This window comes from Triturus cristatus, chromosome 9 (genome assembly GCF_964204655.1).
Source record: "Triturus cristatus chromosome 9, aTriCri1.1, whole genome shotgun sequence".
Classification (NCBI taxonomy): domain Eukaryota; kingdom Metazoa; phylum Chordata; class Amphibia; order Caudata; family Salamandridae; genus Triturus; species Triturus cristatus.
The window spans coordinates 572,255,118-572,277,121 of record NC_140592.1 but is presented as its reverse complement, the minus strand read 5'-3'; the positions used below and the strand labels follow the sequence as shown (position 1 = coordinate 572,277,121).

The following is a 22,004-nucleotide window of genomic DNA, read 5'->3' as shown; positions in this document are numbered from 1 at the left end:
GAGCTGGCTTGGCTGCATAGGTTTCTTTTCTCCCCTCAAATGCCTCCCAATTCAGACAGGTGGATTGTCCAGTTGAGATGGGGGGGGGGGGGAGTTAGGGTTGTACTATCTCCCTCCAACTGGAACACACACTTATTTGGGTGCCTCCCAGCCAGGTCTCACTGTCCACATCACCACTTAGGGTCTGGGGTTCCACTAAGGATTCCCCTCCCTTCAGCACAGACCCCCTTGGGCAAGGCTACCCATTCCGTTGAGTTCCAAGGTGCCACGACCAGACCCACAGGGTCAACTTTGATAACCAAGACCTCTGCACCACTCCAGCTCCCACCCTCAGCGATACCACCCAACAGACCCTGCTCACTTGGACCCCGCTCACAATAGAAGACACCCTAAAGACCATGAAGAGCATCCAATCCGGAGCACCCTCAGACCCCTGCCAACCCCACATTATCCACAGAGGCGCCACGGCTTTGGCACCCAAACTACGCCGTACGATCAACTGCTCCCTCGAAACCGCCACATTCCCCGGCAACTGGAAACACGCCGAAGTCAACCCCTCCTAAAGAAACCCTCCGCAGACCTGATGGACCTCAAGAATTTTAGGCACATCTCCCTGCTTCCATTTGCAGCCAAGGTCATCCAGAAGGCCATCAACACCCAGCTACCAAACTTCACTGAAGCCAACAATGTCCCAGACATCTCCCAATCTGGATTCTGCAACAACCAAACCACCGAGACCGCCCTACCCGCTGTCACCGAGGAAATCCGCTCCCTCCTCGACTAGGGCCAAATGGTAGCCCTCATCCTCCTAGACCTCTCAGCTGCCTTCGACACTGTCTCCCACCGCACAGTGGCTAACAGACTCCATGACGCCGGCATCCGCGGACAGGCCCTTGACTGGACATGCCCATTTCTCACAGGCAGAACCCAGTGAGTCAGACTACCGCCCTATCTCTCGGACCCACCAGAAGCCAGATGTGGAGTGCCCCAGAGATCCTCCCTCAGCCCCAACCTCTTGAACATCTACATGGCCCCCTTGCAACAATCGTCAAAAAACACTCAACATCGTCTCCTACACCGACGACACCCAGCTCATCCTTTCCCTCACCAAAGAACCCAACATCAGCAGGCACAACTAGCAATAAGGCATGAAAGCCATTGCCACCTGGATGAAATAGAGCTGCCTAAAACTCGACTTCAAGAAAACAGAAGTCCTCCACCCACTTCACGTGAGACGACACCTGGTGGCCCCCACCCTAGAAACCCCCTCACCCCGACGGACCATGCACTAAACGTCAGCATCATGCTTGACTCATCACTCATGATGAACCACCAGATCAACATCGTATCCTCGGCCTGCTTCAACACACTCCGCATACTTAAAAAAACTTTCAGATGGATCCCATTTGAATAGGTCATGCACGCCCTCATCAGTAGCAGACTGGACTACTGCAATGCCCTCTATGCCGGAATCAACAAGAAATGACTTTGCAAACTCCAGACCATCCAAAACGCCACAGCCAGACTGATCCTAGACATACCCCGTCACAACCAAATCACCCAACACCTCTGCGACCTCCACTGACTCCCCACCGAAAGAAGAATAACTTTCAAGCTCCTCACTCACGCATACAAGGCCCTCCACAACATCAGACCTGCATACCTAAACAATTGCCTCTCCTTCCACGCACCAAAGAGACACCTCCAATCAGCTGACCTATCTCTAGCCACCAACCAACGCATCTACAAGACCAGAATGGGAAAAAAAATCTTCTCCTACCTCGCAGTCAAGGCCTGGAACGACCTCCCCTTCTCCTCCAGCAAGTCCCTACACTGCTCTAGTTCAGGAAGGACCTCGAGACCTGGCTCTTCGGATGACCCCAGCACTCAACTGAGCCACGCCTCCCCTCTCCCCTAGCGCTTTGAGACCCTCGCGGGAGAGTAGCTGCACTTTACTAACCCTGATTGATTGATAGGGTCTGCACAGGAAATTATTTGATGTAATGCAGGACCTCTGAGGCATGGATATGATGGAACACGCTGAGAAGAAAATTAGAGAAACCATACTACTAATGGTCGATGGACAGAAGGCCGTCATGGATCACAATATCATTCAAAGCAATACTGAAGGAAATTAAAAACTGGCCTACTGGTTCCCGTGGGACCTGGCTCAGTGATGTGGAAAGAGACTTAGTCAGATAGAAGTGGAGGGTGGTATTAAATAATGCTCTCAATGCATCCCAAACTCACGAGTTACATACTTGCAATATACCATTTTTTACAGAAGCCCTAAGAGTATTAGGGAGATTTACACCAGTGCACCCAATTTCTCTCCTCAGTGTGGAGTTGGGGAAGCATGGTTTTATCATGTATTGTGAGATTGCTCGCACCTAGTGAATTATTGGCATGACACAGGGCGTGTGAAAATGTTATGTGGAGATCGAACATCCATCCAGAAACATGCTTGCCTTCTGCTACTTCTATACTGATAAAGGTGATGGTTAGTTTAAGATGTATAGATTTGGCGTCAGTACTAAATCAATCATGGGTTTGTTAAAGTGCGACTACTCACCCGTAAGGGTCTCAAGGCGCTGGGAGGAGGGGTGGTGCAGGTTCCAGTCCATCAATGAGGGGGTCTGACAAAGAGCCAGGTTTTTTAGGTTTCTCGTGAAGTTGGGGAGTGATGTTGTCTGCCTGAGGTGGAGCGGGAGGGTGTTCCATGCTCTGGCCATGAGAAAGGAAAAGGAGCGGCCTCCTGATCTTGTCTTTTGGCACTGGAGACCACGGCGTAAGACAGCTGGGCTGATAGTAGGGTTCTTTGGAGTGCGTGGAAGTTGATTCGGCTGTTGAGGTATGCTGGTCCGGTATTGTGGAGGGCTTTGTGTGCATGGGTGAGGATCTTGAAGGTGATTCTAGCCTCGATGGGAAGCCAGTTGAGTGTGGGCAGGTGTTGGGAGATGTAGCAGTGTCGTGGTAGGTTGAGGACAAGTCTTGCTGCGGCGTTCTGGAGGTTTTCGTTTATTCCAGTGTAGAGTGCGTTGCCGTAGTCGAGTCTGCTGGTGAAGAGGGCATGGGTGATGTTTTTTCTGTGCTCAAGGGGGATCCATTTGAAGGTCTTACGTAGGAGGCGGAGGATGTGGAAGCAGGAGGATGTGGCGGAGTTGAACTGGCGGTCCATTTTGAGCTCGGAGTCTAGGATGATTCCAAGGTTGCGTGTGTGGTCCGTGGGGGTGGGTGGGCTACCGGTGGCAGAGGACCACCAGGCATCATTCCAGGCGTCGGGGTGTGGGCCCATGATGAGTACTTCTGTTTTGTTAGTGTTGAGTTGTAGGCAACTGCTTTTCATCCATTTGGCCAAAGCTTCCATGCCTTCTTGGAAGTTGTGTTTGGCTGCGTTGGCTTCGTTGGATAGGGAGAGGATGAGTTGGGTGTCGTCTGCGTATGAAACAATGTTGAGTCCGTAGGTTCTGACGATGGGGGCGAGAGGAGTCATGTAAACGTTGAAGAGCGGTGGGCTGAGGGAGGACCCCTGGGGGACTCCGCAGGTGGTTGGTGTAGGGTCCGAGAGGAAAGGGGGGAGTCTGTCCCACTGCGTTCTGCCAGAGAGGAAAGAGTAGATCCAGTCGAGGGCCTTGTGCCGGATACCTGCATCTTGGAGTCTGCGTATTAGGGTGCAGTGGGATACCGTGTCGAAGGCCGCTGAGAGGTCAAGGCGGATGAGGGCAACTGTTCTTCCTTTGTCCAGTAGGGAGCGGAAGTCATCTGTTGCGGCGAGGAGGGCGGTTTCTCTGCTGTGGTTTTTTCTGAAGCCAGATTGTGATGGGTCGAGTATGTTGTGCTCTTCGATGAAGGTGGCGAGTTGGCTGTTGATGGCTTTCTCGATGACTTTAGCTGGGAACGGGAGCAGGGAGATGGGTCTGTAGTTTTTGAGGACTGTGGGGTCCGCCGAGTGCTTCTTCAGGAGGGGGTTGATCTCGGCGTGTTTCCAGTTGTCGGGGAAGGAGGTGTTCTCCATGGAGCAGCTGATTTTGTGGCGGAGCATGGGTGCGATGGTGTTGGCGGCTCTGTTGAAGATGTGGTGGGGGCAGGGATCCGTGGGGGCCCTGGAGTGGATTGACTTAATCGTCTTCAGTGTGTCTTCGGTGGTGAGGGCTGTCCAGTTGTCAGTCGTTGGCTTCAGGGTGTCGGGTGGCTGGCGGGGGTTCCGTGTGTTGGTTGTCTTCGTCAAAGTTGTCGTAGATGTTCCTGATTTTACGGTGGAAGAAGATGCGGAGTTTGTTGCAGAGGTCTTGTGAGGGGGGAATGTCAGTCGACTCGCTGGTGGGCTGGGCGAACTCCTTGATGATGTTAAAGAGCTCTTTGCTGTTGTGTGCATGTGTGGAGATTCTGTCTTTAATCGCAGTTTTCCTCGTGTTTCTGATGAGCTGGCGGTGGGTGGTGGCGGCGGATTTGAAGTTGTTGTGGGCTTCTGTGGATTTAGAGTTCCTACAGGTCTTCTCGAGGAGGCGGCAGGTGCGCCTGGACTCTCAGAGTTCGGGGATAAACCATCTGGCCTTCTTGGTGCGTGCGCTGTTCTTCTTCTTGAGGGGGCTATGGTGTTGACACTGTTGGGTGTTCTGAAGGTGAAGTGGGTGCATCGATGGTCTGTCCAAGTGAGTTCGGTGGTGTGGCTGAAAGTGATGGAGTTTTCTGTTGTGAAGAGGGGGTCGAGGGTGTGTTCCGCTGAGTGCATGGTTCAGTCATGATCTGGTGAAGTACAATGTTGTGGAGGTTATCCAGGAGGGATGTGGTGTTGGGGTCTACTTGGTTGTCGAGGTGGAAGTTGAGGTCTCACAGCAGGGTGTAGTTGGTGGATGCGATGGCATGCGGGGAGCTGATGTCCGGGATGGAGTTGGCGAATGGTCCGCGGGGTCCAGGGGGTCGGTAGATGAGGGTTCCTCGGAGGGTGGTGGTAGGACTGGCCATTATCTTGAAGTGCAGGTGTTCCATCTTGTCTGTGGGCTCGTCTGTGAGTGTGTTCAAGCGGAGGGTGGATTTGTGGGCGATGGCTATTCCTCCTCCGGGGCGGGTGGGACGGTCCTTCCTGGAGATCTTGTATTCTTGAGGAATGACGATGGCGGTGTCCGAATCCCGAGGTGGTGGTGTTGGTCGAGGTTTCTGTGAAGAATGCTACCTCTGGGTAGGTGCTGTCGAGGAGGTCCCAGATTTCAGTGGTGTGTTTGTGGAGTGATCTGATGTTGAGGAAAATGCATTATAGGGTCTTCGGTTTGGGTGTTTTCTTTCAGGCGGGTTTAGCTGGGCCTGTGTTCCTGGTGGTGGTGTTGATGTGCCGGCATCGGTGACAGCTGAAGGGTTCGTGGGTGTCGACTGGTGATGCTAGCTTGCAGTTGTTGTGGCCTGGGTTGAGTGCGTGGAGTGTCGCTGGGTCATAACCCCCACATTTGCCCCACTCCCGGCTTTCCATACTTGTATTCCTTATTATAAATAAGCCAACGTAGACTTGTTCTTGTGGTGGTCATACTTGGCCGCAGTTTATTATGCATACCTGCATATACATATTCCCTACTGTTGTACATCCTGCCATAAATTATTATTGCTGAGCGGTCATCTTGTGTCTTGCTTTGTCTGCATCTCGTTATACATTGTGTTTGCAAAAATCATATGTACATTGGACAAATTGCATATTAGCCTGACATTTCGTTACACAGGTCATTTGCAGGCTTGTATTGTCTCTTGGCCCTACAGGGTCGTTGCTTCGTTCGGTTGGATTTGCCCTTGCAGGGGTGTAGCTTTTGCCCCTGAGTTAGGCAACAACTCGGTACCTTGCCGATTCTTGTTGGGCCCTGCCATCAGGCGGGGGCTGGGCAGCGAGCGCTGTCTCCGATAGCTACCCCCTTGTGGTAGGCCAACTCACCCAGCTGTAAGGCATCCCAGAGTGAGTGGTCCTAGCAACCGCCCATAGGCCAACTCACCCAGCCGTAAGGCATCCCAAGGTAAGTGGTCCTATTCCAGCGCCCCGCCCTCCGTTGTGCCCCCGTATCAACCATTATCCCTGTAGTTTCTCGCCACGCCGCTAAGGAGACTTCCGTCTTCCTGCGGCTCTTCCCTCCGTTGGCTCCTTTATTTGCAACCCGCCAATGTCATTGTGCCCCAAAGTTTGCTCCAGAATACCCCCATGCCCTTATTGGACAGGTGCACCCTGTCCTTTGCATAGAACTCGGGCGGGCCTGTGTGGATGAGGCCGTGCCTAACTAACTCCAACCCATTGGTTCTGCAGAATTTGCTCACGGTGAGGTTCAGTTTTTTCCTCGAGTTCTCAACTACGCTCTGTGATTGCACCCCACGCCATTCGTTCCTGCTGATCAGTTCTGACCATATGATGGAGGTGTCTCGGAATGCTCTGCCCGCCTCCGTCAGATCTCTTTGTATATCTTGAAGCAGGTCTCGCCTACCTCGTTTAGCCAAGTCGTTCCCCCCTAGGTGTATGACCAAGATGTCCGGGTGCCCACCGGCCTCTGCCCTCAGATCAGCGAGCCTCGCCGGCAGCTTTTCCCATTTCATTCCCGGTTGGCCAAACCACCTTATGCAGGTGTTCGTCGGCCGTCGTTCTTGCCTGCACCCCTCCTGCTGCCACCAGGAATGCATTCGAGTTATGAAAGAGTGGCCTACTACCCAAACCAAGCGCGGTCTCCTTCCTGCTGGAGGAATGACAACAAGTCATTGAAGTGTTCGGGCGGGTGGGTGTTGTTACTATCTTACATGAGCTGGGGTCTTATGTAAGTCCGGTAGGCTTTTGACCGCCATCTCCCTACCGCCTGTATCCCCGCTTTGGACATCCCATGCTGCGCGGCTGTCGTATCGGCTTCTATCCTAAATGAATGGGACCCGAAACAATAGAGGCAGTTCCAAGTGAGAGGCGCATGATCGAGGTGAACTGGAATCTGCTGAGGTAAGTACCGTCCCTATGTTTGAACAGCGTGCCTTCACCGGCCGGGCCTATTGCCATGAAAGCAATCAAACAGCACACTGCGCAACACTTCCTGTCTTCGATGCACCGCAACCTCACCACCGCCCCTTTGCCAGCTCGGTCTGTCTTTGAACGCCTTAGTAGCTGCTCTATTTCCCCTGGTCTTGGTGTGACGTCCCCTGCTTGTAGGCAGCTTTCTTCCGGGCCTGCCTTCGCGGGTGCTACCAGCTCGCTTACGCGGAACGCCCTGAAGAATGCGGTGGCGAAGGCTGGTCTGAATAGTTGGTGCTCAAAACTGTTGTTCGTGATGTCTTGCAGCACCCCCAGCAAGGCCCTCAGTTTTGCGAAGTCTATCGGGCATCTGGTATCCCTCCTTGCGCCCTCAGTTCGGCTCCAACCCTTCATCGCCGCCTTGATGTAGTGTGTGGCCACGGGGTCCAGCCCAGTCTCTAACCTAGAGTAGTATGCCACGGCAGACAGGTGGGCTTGTGTCCATGACCTAGACTTCTGGGAGTTAAACGCCCACCGTATGAACTGTTCTGCTGCCCTGAGTGTGGCTCCTATTCGCCCAGTGACTGGATCCCCCCTTCTCGCATCACAGTATTGATGCATGTTCTGTATCTCCTAGCAACTGCCGGGGCGAGGGCTTGGCTAACCAGCTCTGACAAATCTATCCCGCCAGGTCTCACAGCTGGCCCGGAAAAGGGGTCATTTCCTGCTCTGCGCTGGGCGCCAGTTCCCTGAACTTCTCCATCCTTGCGCGGGACAGGGCGTCTGCGACCTCATTGTCCACCCGTGGCACGTGGCGCGCCCGCAGGTCTATGTTGTCCTCCAGCTGTAACTTAACCAATCTGCGCATTAGTCGAAGTGTATCCGGGCATCTGGCCGTGCCCCTATTAATCGCTTGCACTAGCCCTTGTTGTCGGACCATAGTGTCAGCTTCATGCTTTGCAGTTCGCGCTTCCATACCATGAGGCGACTATGATGGGAAATAGCTCCAGGAAGGTGATGTTTTTGGTCACGCCTGCCTTGCGCCAGCTATCGGGCCACTCCCCTGCACACCATCTCCTGCCCAGGATTGCCCCAAAGCCTGTGCTACCTGACGCATCTGTTTACTGGTCACCTAGCCTTCCCTCCATATAAGTAACCCGTCGAACTCTGCCAGGAACGTTTCCCACATTGCTAGGTCCTTCTTGACCTCTGCTCCTAGCCTGATGTGGTGGTGCTTGTGGGTGAGCCCACTTGTCAGTCGAGTCAGCCGCCTGGCAAACGCCTTGCCAGTTGGGATTACCCTGGCCGCAAAGTTTAGTTTGCCGATCAGCCGCTGGAGATCCCTCAGTGTCGCTTTGTCCCGCCCGCAGAGGTTCCTGATTTCCCCCCTGAAATCCTCCACTTTCTCTGGGGGGAGCCTGGATGTGCCAGTGACGGAATCGAGCTCTATTCCCAGAAAGGTGATTGTTGTTGCTGGGCCTATCGTTTTGTCAGCTGATAGTGGTACCCCTAGTTCCCCAGCCACCTTTACGAATGCTGCCAGGGTGCGCCACACTCTGGGGATGCTGCGGGATCCGTGAACAGAAAATCATCCAGGTAGTGGAGTTTCCCCCCTACCTGGTGTCTTACGTGTAATGCCCATTCCAAGAAAGTGCTGAAAAATTCAAAATAGGCATATGACACCGAGCACCCCATGGGCATAGTTTTGTCGAAGTATAGTTCGCCCTCCCATTGGAACCCTAACAGATGAGAACTTGTGGGGTGGACTGGGAGTAAGCAAAAGGCGGCTCTCGACGTCCGCCTTCGCCATGAGAGCCCCTGGACCCGTTGCTCTGACTAAGTTGATGGCATCATCTATTGTGGAGTAAGACACTGAACACACCCCTGCATCAATCCCGTTGTTCACTGAAGCTCCGTCAGGGAACGATAGGTGATCGATTAGCCGGTATTGGCCTTGTTCCTTCTTGGGGACTACCCCCAATGGGGAGATCACTAGCTCCTTGGCCATGTGGTCCGGCAGGGGGCCCTCGATCCTACCCTCTCTTTCTCTATTTTCTTGGTGACCACCCCTGGATGCAGCAACGCTGATTTCAAGTTCCTGCTGCTGCTCGGCGGGCGGGGGCCTATAAATGGGATGGGAAAACCTTCTTCGAAACCGCGAACCATGGTCTCGGCGTCGGCCTTGTTATGGTAACTGTTGGCCAGCTTGCGCAATAGGTGCGTATTCACGGGGGATCGTGCTAGCCTATAAGTTTGTACACCCGTTGACCCCCCTGTGTCCCCCGTGCCTAAGTCACTGCTTCTGCTTCCTCTTTTTATCCCCCTTGTGGTCTCTCTTGCGCTTGCACTCCGCCGCTGGGTGCCCCCCCCACAGCAAGAGCAGATGTGTTGGAACTTGCATGCCGCCCCGTAGGTACATTCATTGGTCTCGAACTTCCAGCAGATAGCTGGTGTCCTGCTACTGTGGGGCACCTTCCACGAGCTGAATTGTTTGGTTTTATGAAATGGCCTCCCCTTCCCCCTTGTGGGAGGGCCCTCGAAAGGACTGCTCGTTTCTACCCACCCATGCTTTGGCCTCCTGCGCCACCATCATCTTGTGTATGAATCCTGAAACATCCTCCTTTTTCCACTCCATCTCTGGGTGTGTCTGCATTTTTAGCCTGAACCCTTTATCATATTCCAGCCATGCATCCCCTGGGAACTGTCTCTGCGCATTGTGGATGTTGGACTCGTATAGCCAAAGGTCGGCTGTGCCGCGTGGGAATTTCTCCACTATAATGCAGGCCATGATCCGGAATGCGTCAAGCCAATTATCAAAGCTTCTCTCCTTACGCTCTTTTCTCCGTTCCCTTTTGTCCTCATCTTTCTTATCACAGGTGGTCAAGTCGAGCCCATCTAACTGTATCTCCAGGAGTGAAAAAATATCAATGAACTCCTTCCTCCAAATCCTCTCCTTGACCGCCGGTGGTATGAGGCTAGCTAGCCCTGTGGCCCTGGTTGTTAATGACGCTGGGCCCCGTCTTCCTTTGGAGGGCCTTCTTAGGTGCCCCTGCCTCCGCGAGCTTGGCCGGCGCCCTCCTCTGTCGTTTGGCCGCTGGTGCGACGGGCACCGTCTGGCGCTGGTGACTTGGCCCCTCCTCGCCGTCTTCCTGTAGGCGGGTATGCAGCCAGTCGTGTCCGTGGACCTCGGAAGCCGCCCGGATCTGCGGCATCAAGTTGTCTAGTTCCTCCTGCTGCCTCTTGCCCCTTTTTGCCATCCTTCTGGCCGCTGCTGCCTGTGTGCGGGGTGCTGCTGCAATTAAATGCACCAAAAACGCTGTTGCCCAACCCCTTGAGTGGGGTTGGACGCTGCTGGTTATGCTGCCGGGTGCTGCCGCACGCATATGCACCAAGACACCTCCACAGTAGCTACTCTAAGCACATCGCCTTTGAGTAATTAAAGACCGTAATGTTTTAAGAGCTCCAAGCCCTCGTGAGATGTGTGCCCTGCGAGCGTTGGCTCCCTCGTATCTCCGTATATGCTGGGTTCAAGCCCAGCATTTGATCCCAGCTGTGGCCAATACCCCTCGTTTTGTGTCCAAAACAAATCCAACCTTAATCAAGTAAGTTACCACTGCTTACTCCTTTAATTGTAGAAACAGAAACACCGGGGATTGAACACGTAACCTTGAGTGTAAGAGTCTCAGCCCTTAACCATTCTACCACAGTGACGGTGGGTTTTCCCACAATTGGTGCCTGCCCCTTTAAGGGGTTTCCCCTGGTGCCCGCTTCAGTCGCGCGCTCCCGTCTCTCCCCTTAACTGCAACTCAGAGCGGGGGACCGCCAACTGCTTTGCACACAAGCAGGGGGAGCGGTGTGCAGCCACCAGCCGCTTTGCCTCTGCGGTAAGTTCGAGCAGCTTATCTCGCGGCCGTATTTGGGCTCCCGCTCCTGTGCTGCAAGCAGCGTCCTTGGTGCCGGGGTGGGCTCCCGGTCATCCGCAGCCTCTGCGTTGGTCCTCTGCCACGACGCTGGTCATCGGGGTGTTGAGGAAGCCGGGGTGGGCTCCCGGTCGTCCTCAACCGTGGCGCTGGGATCGGTAGCGTCGAGGAAACTGGGGTGGGCTCCCGGTCGTCCTCAGCGGCGGCACTGGGATCGGTAGCGTCGAGGAGGCCGGGGTGGGCTCCCGGTCGTCCTTGGCCGCGGCGCTGGTGTCGGTAGCGTCGAGGAGGCCGGGGTGGGCTCCCGGTTGTCCTCGGCCGCGGCTCTGGTGTCGGTAGCGTCGAGGAGGCCGGGGTGGGCTCCCGGTCGTCCTCAGCCGTGGCGGTGGTATCGGTAGCGTTGAGGAGGCCGGGGTGGGCTCCCGGTCGTCTGCCGCCAAGACGCTAGGGTCGTTTCTTGCTAGAAGGCCTGGAGTAGACTTCCCGGTCGATCGCGGTGCTGACCCGATCGCCGTCAGGGGAGAGGGCTGGTATCGCCGCCTCACCGGGTCGTCCTCCGGACCTCCGCTCACCCTGCTCTCCAGCAGAGCTTTGCCGTTTTCCCCTCGACACGATTCTCCCACAACAATTTTCGGTGCTGCTTCCCCGCTCCCCAACAGATAGGAGCATCCCTGGGGGAGCAGTGCTCATATTCCCCCCAAGTGCTGGGCCGCCTTGGCTTGGTCCCACCCCCATTGGGGGGTTTGTATTATGCCTCAGCCCCCATTGGCCAGGGGGGCTGGCGACTATGTGGCAGCCGCAGCGGGGGTCGGGTGGCGCCGGAGCTCCCTGCTCTGTGGCGCGGAAAACTGGTTTCGTCCGGGGGGCTCAGTGTCGGTTATGGCGCCGGCACTTTAGACCCCCTTCGGCGGCGGCCTCTGCTCTAGCGTTGGCAGAGCAGAGGTCCAGGGTTCCTGGCGCTGGTCGTGGTCGGGTCGCAGACAGGCACAGAGGGGCTTGCCTTTACTGGCTAATGATAATGGCAAGTCCCCCCCCCCCACCCACCCCACCACCCCACCGAATCCCCGAATTTTTGTTCTTAAATACCTTAGTGGTAGATAGAGCAGAGTTGCAAACATCCATATCAGGCGTTAAAGTTCTCCGAATATGATTGCAGTGGTAATTGAAAAAACCAAATGACCATAGCTGCCTAACCCCAGGACTTCCAGAGCTCGTTCCCAACTGTTTCATATGTTTAGGGTATTTTGCGGGTATTTTTTTCTCTTGCATTAAACCTTTGCGTTTTTCTTTTGTCCTCTGGTAGTGCTACTGATCTCTACTACAATTGCTCATTATAGCACAAATGGACGTTTATTAACTCCTACGGGCATTGTACAGCGCTCTGACACCTTCGGGTAAAGTCCGCGCTTTATAAAAATACATAAATAAATAGATTAATTGTCGAAAGGCGTCAGAGAGACTGCTATCGATGAGTGCTGTCTGTTACAAATTGCAGTTGTTGCATGAAATTACTAAAAGCAATATTAAAAAATGCCTGCATGAATATATTCCCTTAACACTTTCTTTAATTGGCAGCTGGTGACGTTTGAAATCACTTATCCTATATATCTGTCACCAAAAAATGTGGCGGTAGGTTTCTCTTTGGAAACCAAGGAGTGATAGATAATGTGCCCAACACCTCTCTTTACTCGCTCGGTAAGACGCAAAATAGTGAAAGAGTGCGAGCGAGACACGAAAGAAAGTGGTAGGGCTAGATTGCAAATGTAATTGGCCCAAAGCTGCACGTAGGTTAGCCCATCTACCATGCCAGGGGCGAATAAATAAACGCATTACAATAACGAAGCGTCGTGTTGAATTTGCTCATGAGGGTTTGGCACAAAAGCAGGTTGCACTCATCCCTGTTACATCCGTGAAGGTGGGGAGATGTGTGGTCTGCAACGGAGCAGGTGAGAGGAGGCGGGACTTGGGAGGAGTTTACCTCTGAGAGCGCAGCCTTCGCCTCCCTGCAGTCATAGCTCACCAGAGCTGACGGCCTGCATCTCGGTGCCGGCTAGCTAGCTGCCTGCCAGAGGAGTCTCGACATGGAGCAGTGCTATGAAGAGAGGTGGGGGAGTCCAGGCGCATTAAACAAGTCCTTCAGGTAGGGAGCGTCTGATGCCTCCTCGTGTGTTTCACATGCGTTAAAATCGACCGTAGTCCGTGGGTCTCTTGTTATCTGATTTGAGATTAATGGGTCAATTTCAGTCTGGTTCAAGCTTGAGGTGTTCTTGCTAATCACTGTATCGGTCTTCTTTATTATTTAACCCCCTTACCTTGTTTGTTTTATTTAGCGTTTGAGTCGATCAAAAACCACAAAGGGGCCTGTAGACTTAGCCAATGCTGCCAGCATTTGTTAAACCTAGGTCCCGCTTCTATCCGTCGAGCTCCTTTCATTCACCACACTCTGCTAAGCACTGCGTCATACCCAACACTAACGCAACACTCCCACCACACATCCTGCATGGTGTAGCAGCATGCTACCTGCGTGCCAGCACGTCAGCAACCCACCTGCGGTTTAAGTACTATATAAATGCTACAATAACGTACATTTATGGTAGAACCTGTTTTGTTCTTGTTTATGAGGTTGAGAACACCACTAACAGTCGTTTTTATTTAAACTACCGCACAGTGTCAAATAATAAATCTCATTTGTTGTCTGGCAGTTATGTGAAAAATAACTCGTTGAACTATCCCTGTCTAGAATATTCCCGAACCCGCAGGAGATGAGGTGGAGATATAATGGTTAACAAGTCAAAAGTCATCTGATAATCGTATTTACTGACCCTCTGTGACAAGCGGACGCCATTGTTGGCTCAGCAGAGAGCGTGTGCGTGGAGAGCACTTGAGGGTGTTCATTGTTTTTTATCTGCCTCATTTGTTTGCGCTTCCACTAATTGAGTCAGTGGGCTCGGTTTTACAGCAGCGCTGACGTCACCTCAGAGGGGTTCATCTGTAATCTCATCGCCTTCTGGAAGGCCCTCCTTTACCCATCTTTTTTCCACCAGCGAGCAGGACTTCTTTGTATATGTATTTAAACTCAATGCGTGTCACATCTATACATCTACTTGGACTTCCTTATTGCCTCTCCTGTTTATCTACAGCCCTTCCAGAGGCCGCACATTGTAAATAGTCTTATCTTCGAAGGATTGCATGGGTGCACCAGTCCCTCCCCTGCGCTGCCATTGCAAGCTTCACACAGATCTATCCACCGCAATCCAGGGACTGACTAATTGTTGCCAAAAATTCAGGGAGAGTATTCACGCGCTCCGTAAACTAGCTGCCACGTGACGAGGGATCCAGTGATGTACTGATCAGGCCCTCTTTCCCTACTGTTGGACATTTTTTCCATTCCATGAGCTGCTAGAGCAGAGAGATACCCAGGTGGTCTCATCGTGTCAGCCCCACTGCATGTGATGTAACATACTGGCTTGCAGAGAATCTGTCTTTTTCCGTTTGGCCAGGGAGCTCCACACCCTTGTGCCTTATGTGGCATCTTGCCCTTTTATATTCTACCAGCAGCTTGACTCCATCTCAGGACAAGGCCCTCTTCACCCCCTACAACCACCCAATCACTGCCACTGTAGTTCTGCTATGTCTGGTACATACACTCAAGAAGACCCATTACGGAGCGAGACACCGCTAGTCCCATGAGCTTTCTTCTCTGCAGTCCAATTTGCTTCTCTGCTCTCCCAGCGACTAAGTAAGTAAGTAAGTAATTTTTATTAGCATAGTTACTTAAAACCATTGCTGTACAAAGTTGATTAAGAACAGGTATGGTAAAAATACAAAAATGACAATTCTAAGTAAAAACAGAATAAAATTTGCACGCTTCATGTTAGTAGGGTTATTTCTTCTTTCTTTGTTTTCCTCATGAGTTCGTATGGTCAATAATGTCAGTCGACAAGCAGTGTTGAGTCAGTGATACAAGGACCATTATAAGATAATTTTTGGCATCTTTTTTCCACTGCCTTCATAAATTTTACAAAGCTGCAATTCATGCGAGGATCGTGGGAAGAAAAGCAAACCAGAATTGCCTTTCTACGTGTACGAATCCCTTGCTGGTTGAAATGATGTTTCAACAAGTGTTTTCGTTCGTCACGTAGTTTCTCACAGGAGCAGATCAGGTGCAGCATATCCTCTTGCCCCGATCCACATAGCCGACAGAGAGGTAAAGGTGGAGAGAAGAGGGGCACCCTCCGCAACCGAGTTCCAAACGCGGACATTTTCTTCAGTAAATACATTTATAGGCAGATCTACCTGGTCCCGGTACACTTGTGTCACTTGTGTCATTTATGACTCCGCTGTCAACATTTGATGGGCACTCCTGCAAAAGATTATTTCTGGATCTTATCCGTCTTCACGAGGAGCTTCGATCTGGGCACCCATCTTATCATGTTAAGACACGCCTTTGTCATCTGTAAGTTTTAAAGATTGTAGCTCTTTGGTTCCTTGGTGGTCGAGATATGGCTTGTCATTGGAGCCCATGGCCTAGCAGCGGCAGAGAGGATGTTGCTAAAAATGCCTTGCCCTTTACCTCGAATGCCGTTAACTGCTGGACACTAGGGCTGTGGGCCTCCCAAGGGAATGTGAAAAAATGCCTACAACCCTGACACATAAGATATTCAAATATGACTGGCAAGTCAATCACAACAAAGGACAGTGTCAGCTATTTCAGAGCCATGCAATGCGCAACTGAGGAAGGGTTCACCACAGGCGTTTAATTAAAAACAGTAAATAAAGGGCCTAAATGGCAAAGAGCCAAGTCTAATGCTCATGTAGTGCAGCGTTAACTTCCTGTTGTGATACATTGGTTCTAGTTGTATGACAGGCTATCGATAGCAAAAATCGAATTTGCATCCTAAATATCATCTACAAAACTATTGCCTAATTACCTGTAGGTTTTCGATTGTTAACTCCAGTGAGGTAATATATTAAAAAAAAAAAAAAATTAGGTTACAATATCTGTTAGGTATTACTTTGGTTGCGATATTCAGGCACCTTACTCCTGTCACTCTTTCGTAAAAAAATATAGCATCCAGCTGGGAAGTGCTATGCTGTCCTTTTAAAAATATTACTGTTCTGCTGATAAGTGTCAATACTGTCCTCTAGACGAATTGTGAGTTCTGCTGAGAATTCTCCACTAAAAATATCTATATATGTGTGTGTGTGTGTTATAATATGAATATATATATATATATATATATATATATATATATTCACACAAAAAAGCAAAGGCTAAAGATAAGTTATAGTGAGGAAAGCTTTTTTTATGGTTGCTATAGAAGCCCAACTTAAACTACACAAACATTACAAATGCAGTTATAATTATATATTTAATTTATCATTTAACGGCCTCTGAAGTCATATTATGGCTCACATTTTTACTTTCGCACCACCTTAAAATTCAAACAACTTGTACACCTCCTTACACAGCGTTCTCACCTCGCTCACTGTTAGACTTGGCTTTTTGAGCAAGTTACCCCCAGACTATTTGCTTTTTGGCCTCCTGTTTTTTACCCTGTTTTTGTTGGTTTTAGGACTCTGGGCACAGCACCACTGCTTTTCAGTGCTAAAGTGCATATGCTCTCCATGTAAATTGTATTTATGGATTGGTGTTTACATGATTGGCTTCTTTGGTTTACCTTTAAGTCCCTAGTACAGTACACTGTATGTGCCCAGGGCCTGTAAATCAAATGTTGCTAGTGGGCCTGCAGCACTGGTTGTGCCACCCACACAAGTAGCCCTTCAAGGGCTCTCAGACCTGCCACTGGTGGGGTCAAGGTGTGTCCTGCCTTTCCTGGATAAGTCAGGGCTGGGATAAATGGACCTAGGCTGAATTTAGAGTAGTGGGACGAGTTTCACAAGCACCTGAATAGGCCTGGTTTGCATTTAGAGTGGTGGGAGAAGATTTCCCTTCCACCTGAATAGGCCCTGTCCCCCTTGCACAATGCTGTCTCCACCTCCTGCCGGGAAGCTGGACCAGAGAGAACAGAACTGGTTTGGGCTGGGCACAGACACTTTCTGCCCAAAAGAACAAAGAGAAACTGAGTATAAATATTGGAGGCGAGACCCCAGAACTTCAGATTACTGCTGAACTAAGGAACCTGCCAGGAAGAAGAGCTGGAAAAGCTGTCAGGAGGAACTGCCACTTTGCTGCGTGCTCTGCTCTGTTGGCCTGCTGCTTGCTGCTTCTGTCTTGGGCAGGGAAAGGACTGGATTGTACTTTCATCATCCTGCTGTTAGAGTTTTCTCCAATGGCTTGAAGTAGAGCTTGCCTCCTGTTGGAAGTCTCAGGCAGATAAAAGACTTCAGAGAACTTGCTTGGATCAAGGAATCTGCCAAGAAGAAGAGCTGGAAGAACTGCCAGGAGGATTACTGTCCGTTTGCTGTGTTGTTGCTTTGTTGGGTTGGCCTGCAGTTGCTACTTCTGCCTTGGGCAATGCAAGGACTGGATGGAACTTTCTTCACTTATTGTTGAGTATCTTCAAGGGCTTGAAATAGAGCTTGCCTACTGTTCACAAAGTCTCAGGCACAGCAAAGACTTCACTTACCTCTGGGTACCACCTTAGAAACTGCGTGATTCAGTTGTCACAGGAGGGAAAGCAGCTGACACCGCCGCGGGCTCTGTGTCCTGAAAGCACCTCAGAGGGCACGGCTGCGCTGCGCACCGTAACCCTGGTCTCATCGATGACAACGACCGCTGCCGCCACTGCTTGCACCGCGACCTGTGAGTATCGCACTCAGCACCACCTCGCTTCACTACGCCGCCCTGGTTTAACCAACGACATCGCTGCATGCTGACCTCAACACCTGTGACCGCACCGTAGTTTGGGGGTACCGCTCGTAAGTCACACGATGCACCGCCCCATCCCACACCGCTGTCTGTCTGGGCTGACCGATGCCAGCTCCCATCAATCGGCACTGTCGCTTGCAACATGAGCTGTCAGCACCGCATCGAGCACTGCCTCACTCCGCACCACAGCCCTGGTCTCACAGATTCACCTGGATGACCGTCACCGAACCGCTGTCTGCACCGCGACTTGAGGGCACTGCACACCGCACTGCTACGCTTCACACCACAACCGCAACAGTTGCCACAACCGGCCAGCACCGACACGGTGTGCTGTAACTGTTGGATTCTGTTGTTTTTAGCACCGAGGTAGCCCTAGAAGGAGCTACTGGCTTCATAGTACAATTTCAACTCATACTTGCAAAGTACCTATTTTTGATTACTGTATGTTGGTCTTTTATCGTTTTGGTCTTGTTTGCACAGATAAAAATTGGTTATTTTTCTAAAACTGGTGTGGTGTCCTTTTGTAGTGTTTTCACTGTATTACTGTTGATTATGTGCAAATGCTTTACACACTGCCTCTGAGATAATCCTGACTGCTCATGCCAAGCTATCAAAGTGGTGAGCAGGGGTTATTTCAGAAGTGTGTCCTCCTTATCCTGACTAGAAGAAAGGGTCCCTAATTGGCCAAAGGTGCAAACCATTGTCAACCAGAGCCCCCCATTGCTATCACTCAACACACTACATTAACTATAACTCGCCACTGTACCATGCAGTGTGTTTGGGCAAATCATGTAATTTGAGATGTGATAAGTATTGTTCTTAATGCAGTGTTTTCACATGCTCTAACTTCTATAATATGCAAGGGCATAGGTAGTGCATGCAGAAAGGACGAGTTATAGTTAAGTAGTGTAGCGAGTGATGTGAGGTGATGGAGGTGCGTGAGTTATCAGAATTTTAAGGTCCTGCATAAGTATAAATGTGAGTTATAAGCATGACGTATATTACTTTGAAAGTTGTGTTTAAATGATAAATTAAAGATATAACTATAACTGTAGAATTTCTAATGTTTGTGTAGTTTAAGTTGGGGCTCTATAGCAAACACAAAGAAATATTTCCTAACTATAGCTTATCTTTAACCTTGGATACCCCATTTTGTTTTCCAAGGTTAACATTTTTATTGATACATTTTTCTACAACAATATAGTGAGGTTCAAATTTTAAAAAGTAGTGCAATAAATTTTAGCAAATACCGCGCTACTCCGTACACTTTTATGTGTGTATTCAAATATTGAAAAAAAACACTTTAGCTCATTATATTGTTAAAATTATATATGAAAGAAATTTAGTACCGTGAAACTTCCATGGTACTCCTGATTAAAAAAAAAAAATATATGAATTTATACATTTTTTCCCCTACCTATTACCACTTTACTAAACTGGTAATAGGTATGGGAAAAATACCAAACCTATTTCTTAACTACATTGAATGGCGTACCTCATAACACAGGGAAACTCGAGCTGAAAACAGGATGGCTGCCTTTCACTTTTCTAAAGCCAGTCAATAGCCAATCAGCTAATGACTTGTCAATGCTATATACCTCGGGAGTACTGCGGTACTACAGCGACCACAGATATAGCTAAATTAAAAACCTTAAAACATATCAAATACTCACCCTACTTGCATGCAGTACCCCCACAGAATCAGCTGCACACCATATTATATAATCCTTTCAAATATCATCAAAAGCTGACTGACAGTTTTCACTCTACACAAAAATGCAAAAGTGTATGTAAAATGATTTGATTATTTGCCCGTTTTGGGACCCTCTATTTTTTTGACCCCCTGGATGAAATAGTGTGAATCTTTCAGGGCTCCAAGGCACCACCTTGATGAAATGGCGTAAAACTTTCAGGACTCCAAGAATGAAGCAGGGGCAGCAGGTCTGCAAAGTTTCATGGACATTTGTCAAACAAATGCAAAGTTATTAAGTGACAAACATTAAAATAAATCCCTATCTCTTGTCACCCTAACAATAGCTACAGAGATATTACCTACTGGCGGTCGCCAGTAGGTAGTTATAGTTAGGACCCCTTTTCCATAGGAAAACCTCAACATTCTATTTTGAATAACTTTGGCGCCGGTCGATGAATCCTCGCGAATTTCTCAAAATAGGTGGGGCGCTACGCTCCGCTCCTACCCTGAAAGTCTCGGGGGGGATTCGTCAAGCGGGGGCTGAGATAAAAGGGGGGTCCCAAAACGCGTTTTTCCCATGCATTTTTCCATAGGACCTTTAGAACGAGCTACAGCCCGAACGGCTGAACAGAATTACTAGAAATTTGGCAGAGAGGTAGTCCCTAGGTCAAGGAAGTGCCTTTTGTAGGTTTGGTGTAAATCTGTTCAGTAGATTCTGAGAAAATAGCCTTTAACTCAATATATATATCTGAGCCCGCTTACGGTACGCTTACGGTACGCTTACCGTAAGCGTACGGTGGCGTGCGCGAGCGCGATTCTGATTGGCTCTTAGATCTTAGTAAACATTCGAATCGGCCGAAACCAGGAAGCGGCGTCCGCCATTTTGTCTCTCGCACTGAGTGTTGTTTATCAAACATGATGGCCAAAAACATGTTACGGGGCTGTTTTGACAACTCCCTCCCACATAGTCATGTTGAGGGAGTCCCCAAACATCCCCCAAGAGCAAAAACGTTTTTATTTTTTTTTCGGCAATTTCGCCGAGTACGCTTACCGTACGCTTACCGTAAGCGTACGGTAAAAAAAAAAAAAAAAAAAAAACACTATCCACACTTACCCCACCCCCTGTGCTTTTGGTGGCCGTAGGCCACCAAATGTACAGGGCTTATTATAAGGTAAAAAAAACTAAATTTTGGCAACATGAAATTATAAAATCGAAATAAAAAAAACACTATCCACATTGACCCCACCCCCTGTGCTTTTGGTGGCCGAAGGCCACCAAATGTACAGGGCTTATTAAAGTTGATAAAAACCGTGCACGGAACGAACTGCGTTAAGTGGGCGCGCACGCCTCGAATGGCGTAAAGTAACTTAGCATTTAAAAAACCGTACAAATTCACTGAAAAAACCATAGGTTTCACACACGTTATAGTTAGGAATTAGCATTTAAAAAACCTTGCAAATTCACTGAAAAAACCATAGGTTTCACACATGTTATAGTTAGCGGAAATTTTACTGATAAAAAACCAGTGAAATTGCCCCGTTATAGTTAGTGCTGGCAACTATAACTCACGCGACCGCAATCTTCTGCTGATGACATATGTGTCTTTATGAAAAAAAAATATTTGTAATATATGTATAGCTAAAAATGTATGGAAGAAGACATGGGCAAATAAGTGTCTAAATACAGTATTAGCATCAGCAGAGGATTGCGGTCGCGTGAGTTATAGTTGCCAGCACTAACTATAACGGGGCAATTTCACTGGTTTTTTATCAGTAAAATTTCCGCTAACTATAACATGTGTGAAACCTATGGTTTTTTCAGTGAATATATATATATGTATGTATATATATATTTAGCCATCAAACTTCCAAAGGAAAGCAGAGCACTCTGCGGGTTTTCTTAAAAACACACTTTTATTATCAATTTCCCCAGTAGATGCGTTTTGGTGAACTGCCTTCTTCAATACTGGCTGTACTTGTCAGGTCACATGATTGATTTTTAAAAATACACTTGCTTGCACTCTCATTGGATCACCATTTGGTTTCCCTGGAGACGCGTTGTCCTGTCTCCATTTTACTTTCTCAGCCAGCGTGTTGCCATCTTGAAGTATGTTTAAGATTTTTTCAACTGCAAAGTCATTTGGCTCTATACAGCGTAAGTAGCTTCTGCATACCATGGTGGAATTTCGCTGCACAGCTCATTTTAATATATTACACGCTGACTGTTCATTTATCTTCGTTTGTTGAGGTGATAAGAGTGACGTTCTTCATGCAATGTGCATCAGTGCTTGCATCCCTCTTTACCGCAAATGTCACTTTCAATGAACATGCGCGAAGGCGCCGGTTTTCGTAGCCATACACCTAGACATTTTGTAACGTCCCTATGCGGTGCACATGCTCACTGTGACTGCAGCGGTTCTGGCAATAAAACAACAATGTTCCACCAAATGCCTCCCAGTTTGCCGAACTCAGTACAACGGGTGCCTCCGTAACGTGCGAGTGGCTTGCACGCTACTTAATTAGCCATCAAACTTCCAAAGGAAAGCTGAGTATTCTGCGGGTTTTCTTAAAAGCGCACTTTTAGTATCAATTCCCCCAGTA

At 49.6% G+C, this 22,004-nt stretch overlaps 1 protein-coding gene across 4 annotated transcripts in view; it reads left to right on the top strand.

Moving 5' to 3' along the window:
* Positions 1–22,004, top strand: part of EXOC3L2 (exocyst complex component 3 like 2) — a 619,764-nt gene that overhangs the window by 216,300 nt on the left and 381,460 nt on the right. Inside the window, exon 1 of one of the 4 annotated variants that reach the window (XM_085625590.1) lies at positions 12,884–13,018. The exons of the other annotated variants lie outside the window; for them this stretch is intronic. The gene's annotated coding sequence lies outside the window, so the exon portion shown is untranslated. Of the gene's footprint in view, positions 1–12,883; positions 13,019–22,004 lie in introns of those variants that run through there. 4 annotated transcript variants of the gene reach the window in all.